The sequence below is a fragment of the Rhincodon typus genome, chromosome 13 (genome assembly GCF_021869965.1).
Source record: "Rhincodon typus isolate 14 chromosome 13, sRhiTyp1.1, whole genome shotgun sequence".
Lineage (NCBI taxonomy): Eukaryota > Metazoa > Chordata > Chondrichthyes > Orectolobiformes > Rhincodontidae > Rhincodon > Rhincodon typus.
This window is the reverse complement of record NC_063344.1, coordinates 40,591,513-40,602,041: the sequence shown is the minus strand read 5'-3', so window position 1 is coordinate 40,602,041 and position 10,529 is coordinate 40,591,513. Positions and strand designations below refer to the sequence as shown.

Here is a 10,529-nt window from a genome sequence, read left to right as displayed (position 1 = left end):
GATTGCAACAAACATATTTTCTCCTGCTTTTTCAGGATTCTGAAATATTTATTCCTTTCAAGTTATCCTCGGTCACTTTTAGTCATTTCCAATAAATCTGTTTCACATGGAATCACAGAATCCCTACAGTGTGGAAGCAGGCCATTCAGCCCATCGAGTTACACTGACTCTCCAAACAGTATTCCACCCAGATCCAACCCCCTACCCTAACCCTGTGACCCTTCATTGCTCATGGCTAAATCCAACTAGCCTGCACATCCCTGCACATTATGGACAATTTAGCATTGCCAACCCACCTATCCTGCACTTCACTGGATGTGGGAGGAAACCGAAGCACCCAGAGGAAACCCATGCAGACACGGGAGAACATGCAAACTCCACACAGTCACCCAAGGTTCGAATCGAACCCAGGTCACTGGTGCTGTGAGGCAGCAATGCTAACCACTGAGCCACCATGCCGCCCCAAATCTTCCTAAGCAAGTACAGAAAGTACAACTTCTTACATCTCCCCTTCCATCCATCCAGGGTGCTAAACATACCTTCCGGGTGACATGAAGATTTTATGCCTCAGAAACAGATGCCAATGGAAGTAGGAATAGTGGCCCAAAAATTGTTTGGAGATGGATGGGAAGTTGCATGGGGACCCACTCACATTTTCAAAATCGGTAACTATCAGGCATCAGATTCATGAGACAACAGATCAAATTTTTATGGGCCCCTCCATATTTACATGGGACACAGCACATCAGGACCCTGCAGCTTTGCTGCAGTTGGAAGCCATAGATTTAGGCTTTTCTCATTTGTTAATTGAAAGGATTCAGGCAGTCATTGACTGATTTAGAGTCTATGTTTCCTTGAATCTACACTCCTGGGAGGGTGTTCACTGAACAGGAATTTGAGATAGTGTTGCAACAGCCAGTGTCTCAATCAGATTGGCAATACTCCAGTGCATTGGCCTCATTTATTCTGCAGGGAGATCCTCCAGACAAGAGGAGAACCGGAGAAAGGATGGAAAATGTGGGTGCATGGATCAGGGCAACAGCAACCTGCTCCAGCCCTCCTGCACTCATGACCCTATGAAGGGCTACAGCAAAAGGCTGCAGAGGAGACAAGGAGCAGGAGCCAGCATAGAGTCTGTGGTCAGGGTATACAGACACAGACGTAGATGTTAGATCAGCAGTGCTACCAAAGATTGCATCTTTCTAAAGAGGCCATGACTGATCTATAGAACATAGAACATAGAACAGTACAGCACAATACAGGTCCTTCGGCCCACAATGTGGTGCCGACCTATTATGCTACTAAGATCAAACTACCCTGCATACCCTACATTTTACTATTCTCTATGTGCCTATCCAAGAGTCGCTTAAAAGTCTCTAAAGTATCTGACTCCACTTCCACTGCTGGCAGCGCATTCTACATGCCCAACACTCTCTGTGTGAAGAACCTACCTCTGACATCTATATGCCATAGTGTAAAAGCTGGTGAGCTCTGGTAGTTGTAATCCAATGCCAGGAGTCATGGTCACTCAAGGTCCTGAATTGCTATATCTCTGTCATCTCCCAATCAGACTCACATCACTACATCAATGCAGAAACAGATGCTCTTTCCAGGACAGCTAACCAGTATTTATATTATTGAACTGATGCGGACAGTCAACCTTTGAGAGCTAGAGGTTTTCATACCATTGCTGGATTCTCCAAGGTACAAGGTCTGCATACATGGTCATCAAGGCTCCTGTAGGCCAGGCTACAGGCCTTGTTAATCAAAAGGATTTTCATTCCTTCACCATGCAACTCATCTGCAAACCACATAGGAGGTCCTGCAGAGGTGTTGATGGTACCCTGGTAACAGCCAACACACTTATATTCTCCAGCATTCCGAGGTGCCACAGGTTACTCCAATATGTACCTTCAAGGATGGATATCAGCAGACAATGGATACCTCAACATGATGCACCAGGAGTCTCTCTGATAGTGTTGGTTTGCCATGATTTACACAACCATGCACTGCATAATTGGAGGGGAGCACTTGGAGCTCAACAAGAAATAATTGCACAATAGGCTTGAGAAGCACTTCAAATCACACATAGAGTCATACAGCATGGAAACATACCCATTGGTACAACAAGTCCATGCCGAACATTGTAGCCTGCAAACCAAATAAATGGCCACATTTCACTGAAATGAATGTCCCTCACCTCTCCTTGCCACTTAGCCCTTGTCCTGACCAATGAAATTTTGCCCTGCCAGAGAGCAAAAAACAATGAATGCAGACTTTTATAAACTAAATCAGGCATTTTTACATGCATCATCACAATCAAGCAAAGAAACATTAATTGTCTGGTCATCAGTGAGATCTAAATGATTTAGTGTGCTTTCTTAATTATTTTACCAGTAATCCTACATACTGTTTACCCTTTACAGCAGCGTGATGGAAACAGCTGCTGACCTTGCTGCCCCATTGTTTGGGATCAGCTTAGCAGCCATTCCCTGGTTGCTGAGGACTGCAGTATACAGGCATGTTGAGGAGCTCCTATTCAGATGCAGGAGCATTTTCTGCTGTTGTGACAACTTGAGATTCCTGGGTCACAGCAGGGAGACTGAGCAGCCCCTGTCCACAGGTCTAACAGAAACCAGCAGAAACAGAAGGCTGCCTCCTTTGTAAGGTAGTTATACCTCCCGGCTAACTTGAGAATGCAGGAGGAACTTGGTGCCTCCTCACCTGTTGCCATTGCTCTGTGAGCTTATGGACAAGGCAATGGCACATCTCCAGCATCTACTGATTGTGCTGGATCTAGCACTCCAGAAGAGTTGCCAGCCTCTTGCTGGAGGAGGCCAATGTGTAGATAAGACATAGATTGCAGACTGAGGGCCTGGATAGTCATATGACATTTTTGTTTACCTCACACTGAATCTCCAACAAGCCAATTTATAGAAGACTCCAAAGGCAGTCAACAGCTTAAGCCCTGACCTCCTTCACTCCTCTTAGTGTCAACCATCTCAGCTGTCACAGCCTCTGCCAGTTATCTATGCATACAGACAGTGCACTCTTCAGGTTGTGAGCCAAAATCCACTTGCAAGTGCCCACCCACAACATGAAAGAAGCTGCACTGATGCAATGATGTGATACTGCACCCTCTCAGATTGCCTTTGTCTCTTGTTTTTTTTATTCATTCGCGGGATGAGGATGTCGCTGACCGGGCAGCATTTATTGCCCATCCCCAATTGCCAATACGGCAGTTCAGAGTCAGCCATATAACTGTGGGCCTGGCGTCACACGTAGGCCAGACCCGGTAAGAATGGCAGTCTACTTCCCTAAAGAACATTAGTGAACCAGATGGGTGCACTAATGATGCCATCGGCCATTTTGGGGCAGGAAATAACTTAATCTAAATATTTCCTGCTGTTAAATGCTTCAGTCTCTTGGTCCTTCTTGGAACTTAACACTTCTCAGTGTGAACAAATGTCCCCATGGGGTGGCAGCAATCTGTTCTTGTGGCTGACCGACAACAGAAAACAGAATGATCAATGTTTCTTGCCCTTCCACATGGAAGTTCAGATTCACATGCTTCTCACATTGATGCTTACACATTGGAATACACATGAACAGCATTCCTCATTCTAACTTAGACTTCCCTCATGGCTAGTGATGAGGTAAACTTTCGTGACAGCACTTTAGCCCCACTGTCTATGTTGAAGCAACCACCCTGGTGCCATGCCAACTCTAGAGCGTCCTCTTCTATGGGGATGAGGGTGACAATGCTTCGACTGTCCATCTTCAGGGTTCTCTTCTCCTGCTGGAACATAGAAGAAAAATGTTAGTGGCTACACAAGAGCAAATGCCATACCAAAATGCCTTAAATGCTTGCTACTAAATTTGTCCAATTGCATGCATGTGGAATTTGGTGACTCTGGGGCCATCTTGCGAGGACCCGACACTGTCAGGCTCACACCCCATGTCAGAACTTCAGCTATTTATTTCCATGGAAAATCTGTCACCTCTTCCCATTGTCATCAACAAGATAGGCTCTCCCTCTCTAGTAAGCACACCCTCACACTTATCCATTTTCTGCCTCCAAAGAGAATTGTGATGTTGGGTACTCACCCTTGCTGAGCATAGAATATTGTTAACAGCCTTGTGGTTCTGCATGAACATTCTCCAGACATTTCCATGGTTGCTTATCTTCTCTATTGCCTCCATCCAAATTGTTTAGCTAGGTGGGAACATCTCCAACTTCTGTTCCTGTATTGCCCAAGCAGCCCACAAAAGAACATGCATGGAATCATCACTGATCTAGTGGACATCTAGAATCTTGCTTCTGCCATACTGATGAATATTCTTCTCTTAAGACTTTCTGCTGAGGAAGCTGGGGCGACCATTTGTAACTGGATGCTGCAGAGATCACTGGTAGCTGGACACTGGAGGGGTCACTGGTAACAGGACACTGGAAGTATCACTAATAGCTGAATGCTAGAGGGGATCATGAAAAACTGGATATTTGCAGGCCAAGTTTTCAGAGGCTGGTATCTGTAGGGATTGCTAAAGCTAATATTTGGTGAATTGTAAGCCACATTAGCCAGTGCAAGACTTCTACTGGAATGAGAGTCAGAACTGGAGGACCTCTGTCATCCATTTCTGGTTTTGCCTTCCTCTTCCTGCCAATTTGTGTAAAATCCTCACCAATGATACAATTTAGAATTTCTTTCAATTTAATATGTTCTATTTACTACCCATGTTGCAGTCTCTGCTTCATTGGGAAGACCAAACACATACTGATCACTTTGTGGACCAACTTTGTTCAGTTTGCATGAACCCAAGTTTCAGTCATTTGTCATTTTAATTTTCCAATTTACTCCCAATCTCACTCTGACCAATAAAGCTAAACATAAAGTACTGTACTTTATCTTTTTATAAGGACATTTTCCATCATGGCTCAGTAGGTAGCATTCTTACCTCTAAATCATAAGGTTCTGGGATCAATTCCAACTCCAAAGACTTGAGCTCAAGCATCAAAGCTAGCAGTTCACTATAGGATGAGACATTAAACCAAGATTTGGGTGGTACGGTGGCTCAGTGGTTAGCACTGCTGTCTCACAGCACCAGGGACCTGGGTTCAATTCCACCCTTGGGTGACCGCCTGTGTGGAGTTTGTACATTCTCCCTGTGTCTGCGTGGGTTTCCTCCAGGTGCTCCGGTTTCCTCCCACAGTCTAAAGATGTGCAGGCTAGGTGGATTGGCCATTCTAAATTGTCCGTAGAGTTCAGAGATGTGTAGGTTGGGCGGGTTATAGGGGAATGTGTCTGGGTGGGATCCTCTGAGGGTCAATGTGGACTTGTTGGGCCGAAGAGCCTGTTTCCACACTGTAGGGATTCTGTGATTCTATCCCATAGTATTATTTTGAAGAAGCAGAACAGGTGGGTTATCCTTGGAGTAGTGGCCAACATTTATCCTTCAATATGGGGCGCACAGTGGCACAGTGATTAGCACTTCTGCCTCACAGCCCTAGGGACCTTAGTTTGATTCCAGTCTTGGGTGACCGTGTGGAGTTTTCATGTTCTTTTCGTTTCTCGTGAGTTTCCACTGGGTATTCCCACAGTCCGAAGATGTGCAGGTTTAGTGGATTAGCCATGATAAATTGCCTCTATGTGTCCAGGGATATGCAGTCTAGGTGGATTAGCAATGGTAAACGTGGGGTTACAGGGATCTAGCAGCAACAATGAAGAAAAAAGTTAACGTTTCAGTTTAACGACCTTTCGTCGGAATTGATCACTGATACAGATGTAATGGTGTTAAGAGAATCTGGAGATGCAGAAGTGAGAAGAACAAAAGGGGTCTGTGATAGGGTGGAGGTCGGAGGTGATTAAATGACAAAATGAATAATAGTGTAACATCAAAGAAAGTAGGAATTACATGGGCATACAACTCACTCTGCTGTCTGTGCTTCTACGCAGGATATAGTTTGTTGTCAATATACTCTAAGTACAGGAAACTATAAAGCCTACTTGGTCTGACTAGTGTGTTAGAGGAGAACCATTTCCTGGCATAACTAGAAGAATCTTATACCTTACACAATATAGTTTAGTGTATAAATAGTCATAAATTACATCGATATTACATTGTTAAAGACTTCGAGGAAGATCCAGATGTTTAGGTCTCAATCCTTTAAGATCATAAGATGTTCTACCCACAAGTCATATGACATCACTGTGGATGATAGAATCATACAGTCATACCACACAGAAACACACCCTTCGGTCCAACCAGTCCATGCTGACCCATAATCCCAAAATAAAGTAGTCCCACCTGCCTGCGCTTGGCCCATATCTTTCCAAAAATTTCTTGTTCATGTATTTATCCAAATGTCTTTTAAACGTTGTAGCTGTACCTACATTCACCACTTCATCTGGAAGTTCATTCTACACACAAACCACTCTCTGTGTCAAAAAGAAAATCGCCCCTCATGTCTTTTTTAAATATTTCTCCTCTCACCTTAAAAATATGTTGCCTAGCCTTGAAATCCCCCACCCTAGGGAAAAAGACACCTGCTATTCACCTTATCTATACCCCTCATGATTTTATAAACCTCTATAAGGTCACCCCTCAACCTCTTACACTCCAATGAAAAAAAAACTCCTAGCCTATCCAGCCTCTCCCCATAACTCAAATCCTTCATTCCCAGCAAAATTCTGGCAAATCTCCTCTGAACCCTCTCCAACTTAATAATTTCCTTCCTATAACAGGGTGGCCAGACTGGACATAGTAGTCCAGAAGAGGCCTCAACAATGTCCTGTACAACGTCAACATAACATCCCAATTCCGATACTCAAAGGCCTGAGCAATGAAGGCAAGCATGTTAAATGCCTTCTTAACCACCCTATCTTTATGTGATGCAAATTTCAAAGAACTATGTACCTGAACCCCTAGATCTCTCTGTTCTACAACACTACCCAAGGTGCTATTTTTAATTGTACAAGTCCTGTTCTTGTTTGTTTTACTAAATTGCAATACCTTGCATTTATCCAAATTAAACTCCATTTGCCACTCTTCAGCCTTTGACCCATTCGATCAAGATCTCTTTGTACTCTTAGATAACCTTGTTCACTGTCCACTAGTCTTGGTGTCACCTGCAAACTTACTAACCATGTTTTCTATATTCTCATCTAAATCATTTATATAGATGACAAATAAAAGTGGACCCAGCACCGATCCCTGTGGAGCACTGCTGATCACAGGCTGCCAGTGCAAAAAAACCCCTCCATAGTCATTCTCTGCCTCCTGTCATTAAGCTAAACATGTATACAATTGGCAAGCTCACCCTGAATGCCACATGATATAACTTTACTAATTAGGCTAACATGTGGAACCTTACCAAAGGCTTTACAAAAGTCTAACTAAACAATGTCCACCACTCTGCCCTCATCAATCTTGGTTACTTCCTCAAAAAACTTGATTAAGTTTGTGAGGCACCATTTCCCTTGCACAAAATCATGCTGGCTATCCCTAATTATTCCTTGCCTCTCCACGTGCATATAAATCCTAGCTTTCAGAATCACTTCCAACAACTTAGCCACCACCAAAGTCAGACTCAGAGGTCTTTAGTTCCAAGGCTTTTCCTTGCAAACCTTCTTAAACAAAGGCACAACATTAGCCATTCTCCAATCATCCAGCACCTCACCTATAGTGATAGATAATACAAACATTTCTGCAATCGCAATTTCCTCCCCAACCTCCCATAAAGTCCCGGGATACGCTTGATCAGGTGCTGTATCCACCTTTATATTTTCTAAGACCTTCAGCACTTCCACAAATGATGACAAAATCTCTGTTATTCTCCTCACATGTTTTCTGAGGGTTGAACGTAGGAGATTGCACAGTAACCCTAGCTGAGGTTGAGCAGAGAGCCTTGCAGCAGGAATAGACCCCGGTCAACGCAGCAGCTCAGGCAGCATCAGAGGAGAAGGAAACTTGACGTTTCGGGTCGGGACTCTTCGTCAGGAATCGGGTTCCGACCCGAAACGTCAACTTTCCGGCTCCTCTGCTGCCTGGCCTGCTGTGCTATCTCTGACTCTAGCATCTGCAGTTCTTACTATCTCTGAGTGAGTAATAGACCCGGGTCAGCTGTCTCGGGTGGCGGTCTTTCGGTTGGAGTCGTTGGGTGTTTCCAGGGTAACCAGAGGCGGGGCCTAGCGCCGCCGTCTGTCGCCACACCAAGTCGTTGCTTTGCTTTCGTTCTCACAGAGTGGGCAGTTTGGACAAGGGGCTACACTCAAATCTGTTCTCTTTTAACGAGGTTTTTTTTTAAAATCACTGTGCACTATTTTTAGTTTCTGAAACTCGGACCGAAGACTACCGCATCCTGCCATCGTTGAAACTAGTTTGAAATCTGCCCTGTTTACGAACCTCTTCCAGGACAAGGTTGATCAGCAGTGAGCTAAGTGTAACGAAATGAGGCCTTGCTGTTGTACCCCGTCTCACGGTCTGCGTTGCCTGCTCTACCATCTCACTTTTTGCTTTCCGGCTCTTGAGCTGCAACGCACTTAATGTGCATGCGGAGTGTGTAGGTGAAACTGTTTCCCGTCATCAGCGACGATGCTGGAAGAATACTGTGGATGCTAGGGGCTTTGGTTTGAATATGCATTATACTGCTACTTACAAGGGTTTCGGGGAAGTGTAACTAACAATGGGAGCCAGTCCCCCTTTATTTTTATGTATGGTATTTTTGGACAGAGTGAATTGGAGGTTGGAGCTTTGCTTACCTAACGATAACCCTTTTGCTGTGATAGGTGTGTGCCGGAAATTACGGTGAGAATTCTAAGTGAGAAATTGGGCGGAAGATGAAACATAACTGAACGGGTCAATTACCTGCACTGATACTGTCCAGGCTTTTCCCCGTCGACTTTGTTAGATGTTAGTGTCGCCACATATTTTTTTCAAATCGCTATAGACACTCGCGCAGAAAAAAATGAATTTTAAGAATACATTTGAATGGAAGAGCATTGTAATTTTGTAATATATCCAAACGTTCACATTGTAAAGGTAGAACACAGCGATTTAGTGTTTTGAAGCTAGTCTGAATCCTGTTTCTGCCGAATAGTTTGTTATAATTCACACTTAATTATGTGTTAGGAGGTGTCATAGAATCCCTACAGTGTGGAAGCTGGCCATTTGGCCCATCGAGATCACACCGTTCCTCTGAATAGCATCTCACCCAGACCACGCCCTTACCCTATGTCTGTAACCTTGCATTTCCCATGGCTAACCCACCTAATCTACACATCCCTGGACATTATGGGCAATTTAACGTAGCTAGTCCACTGAACCTGCACATCTTTGGACTGTAGGAGGAAACCAGAGCACCTGGAGGAAATCCATGCAGATACCGGGAGAATGTACAAACTTCACACAGTCACCCAAGGGTGGAATTGAATCCTAGTCATAGGCACTAGTGTTAACCACTGAGCCACTGTGCCACCCTGTGTGTTTAGAACCATCTCATATCAGACTGTTTGAATCAGCTTGAGAGGCAGTTGGAGTCACTGGGGAGCATACAGAAGACACAGGATGTGGTGGTTAGTAAATTTAGAGAGGTGGTCACACCACTGGTCCAGTCAGATAGATGGGTGATTGTCAGGAGAGATAGGAAGGTAGTGCAGGAGTCTCCTGTGATTATTCCTCGTTCAAACAGATGTACCATTTTTGGCTACTATTAGGGAGATACTCTCTCAGAGGAAAATAGAAGAGGCATCCAGATCGTGGGAACCAAGAATGAGCATTCTGTTAAGCAGGGTTTCTCAAGATTCAAAAGAGTAATTGCTATAGGGCCATAGACAGGAGATTCTGTGCCCATGAGCAAGAAAACAGAATGGTATGTTGCCTCCCTGGTGCCAGGGCCATGGACGTCTCAAAGTGGTTGCAGCATATTGTAAAAGGGGAGTGTGAAAAGCCAGAAGCTGTTGTACACATTGGTAAGAACAACATAGTTAAGGAAAAGGTTGAGACTTTGCAGAGTGAATACGGGAAGTTACGTAGGAGGTTAAAAAGCATAAACTGAAAGGTAGTAATCTCTGAATTACTTCTGGTGCCACATGCTCGGGAGAGTAGGAATAGGAAGATAGGGCAGCTAAATCAATGGCTGAGGAGCTGGTGCAGGGGGCAGGGATTCAGATTTTTGGATCATTGAGATCTCTTTTGGGGCAGAAGAGACCTGTTAAGAAGAGATAGGTTTCACCTGAACTGAAGGGAGACTAATATCCTGGTGGGGAGGTTTGCTAGTTCTATTTGGGAGCCTGTTAAACTAGTGGGTGAGTGGAGATTCTAAGTAGAATATGATAATAGAGACATAGATGTGGAAGGTTCTGAAGCTGAAGAGAGCAAGTTAATTAGAAAAGGCAGGCAAAAACAAGCCAGAGAACGAGGTAAATCTGAAGAGTTAAACTGCATTTATTTCAAAGCAAGGGGTCTACAGGTAAGGCAGTTGAACTCAGGACATGTATGGAAACATGGGAGTGGGACATCATAGCTATTAT

At 44.3% G+C, this 10,529-nt stretch overlaps 1 protein-coding gene and 1 long non-coding RNA gene across 12 annotated transcripts in view; one reads left to right on the top strand and one right to left on the bottom strand.

Moving 5' to 3' along the window:
- Window positions 1-2,124: 2,124 nt before the first annotated feature.
- On the bottom strand, window positions 2,125-8,496 carry LOC125484716. Its single transcript, XR_007263536.1, has 3 exons — window positions 8,404-8,496; window positions 3,591-3,799; window positions 2,125-2,245 (listed from the first exon to the last, which is right to left on the bottom strand). It is a non-coding gene; the product is annotated as an uncharacterized LOC125484716 (long non-coding RNA).
- The window catches only part of LOC109936317 (coiled-coil domain-containing protein 150), a 92,680-nt gene continuing 90,202 nt past the window's right edge, over window positions 8,052-10,529 (top strand). For 7 of the 11 annotated variants that reach the window (XR_007263533.1, XR_007263535.1, XM_048604559.1 and 4 more), the window contains exon 1: window positions 8,193-8,560. The gene's annotated coding sequence lies outside the window, so the exon portion shown is untranslated. Of the gene's footprint in view, window positions 8,100-8,192; window positions 8,561-8,669; window positions 8,911-10,529 lie in introns of those variants that run through there. The other 4 variants (XM_048604556.1, XM_048604557.1, XM_048604555.1 and 1 more) reach the window with 4 other exon arrangements.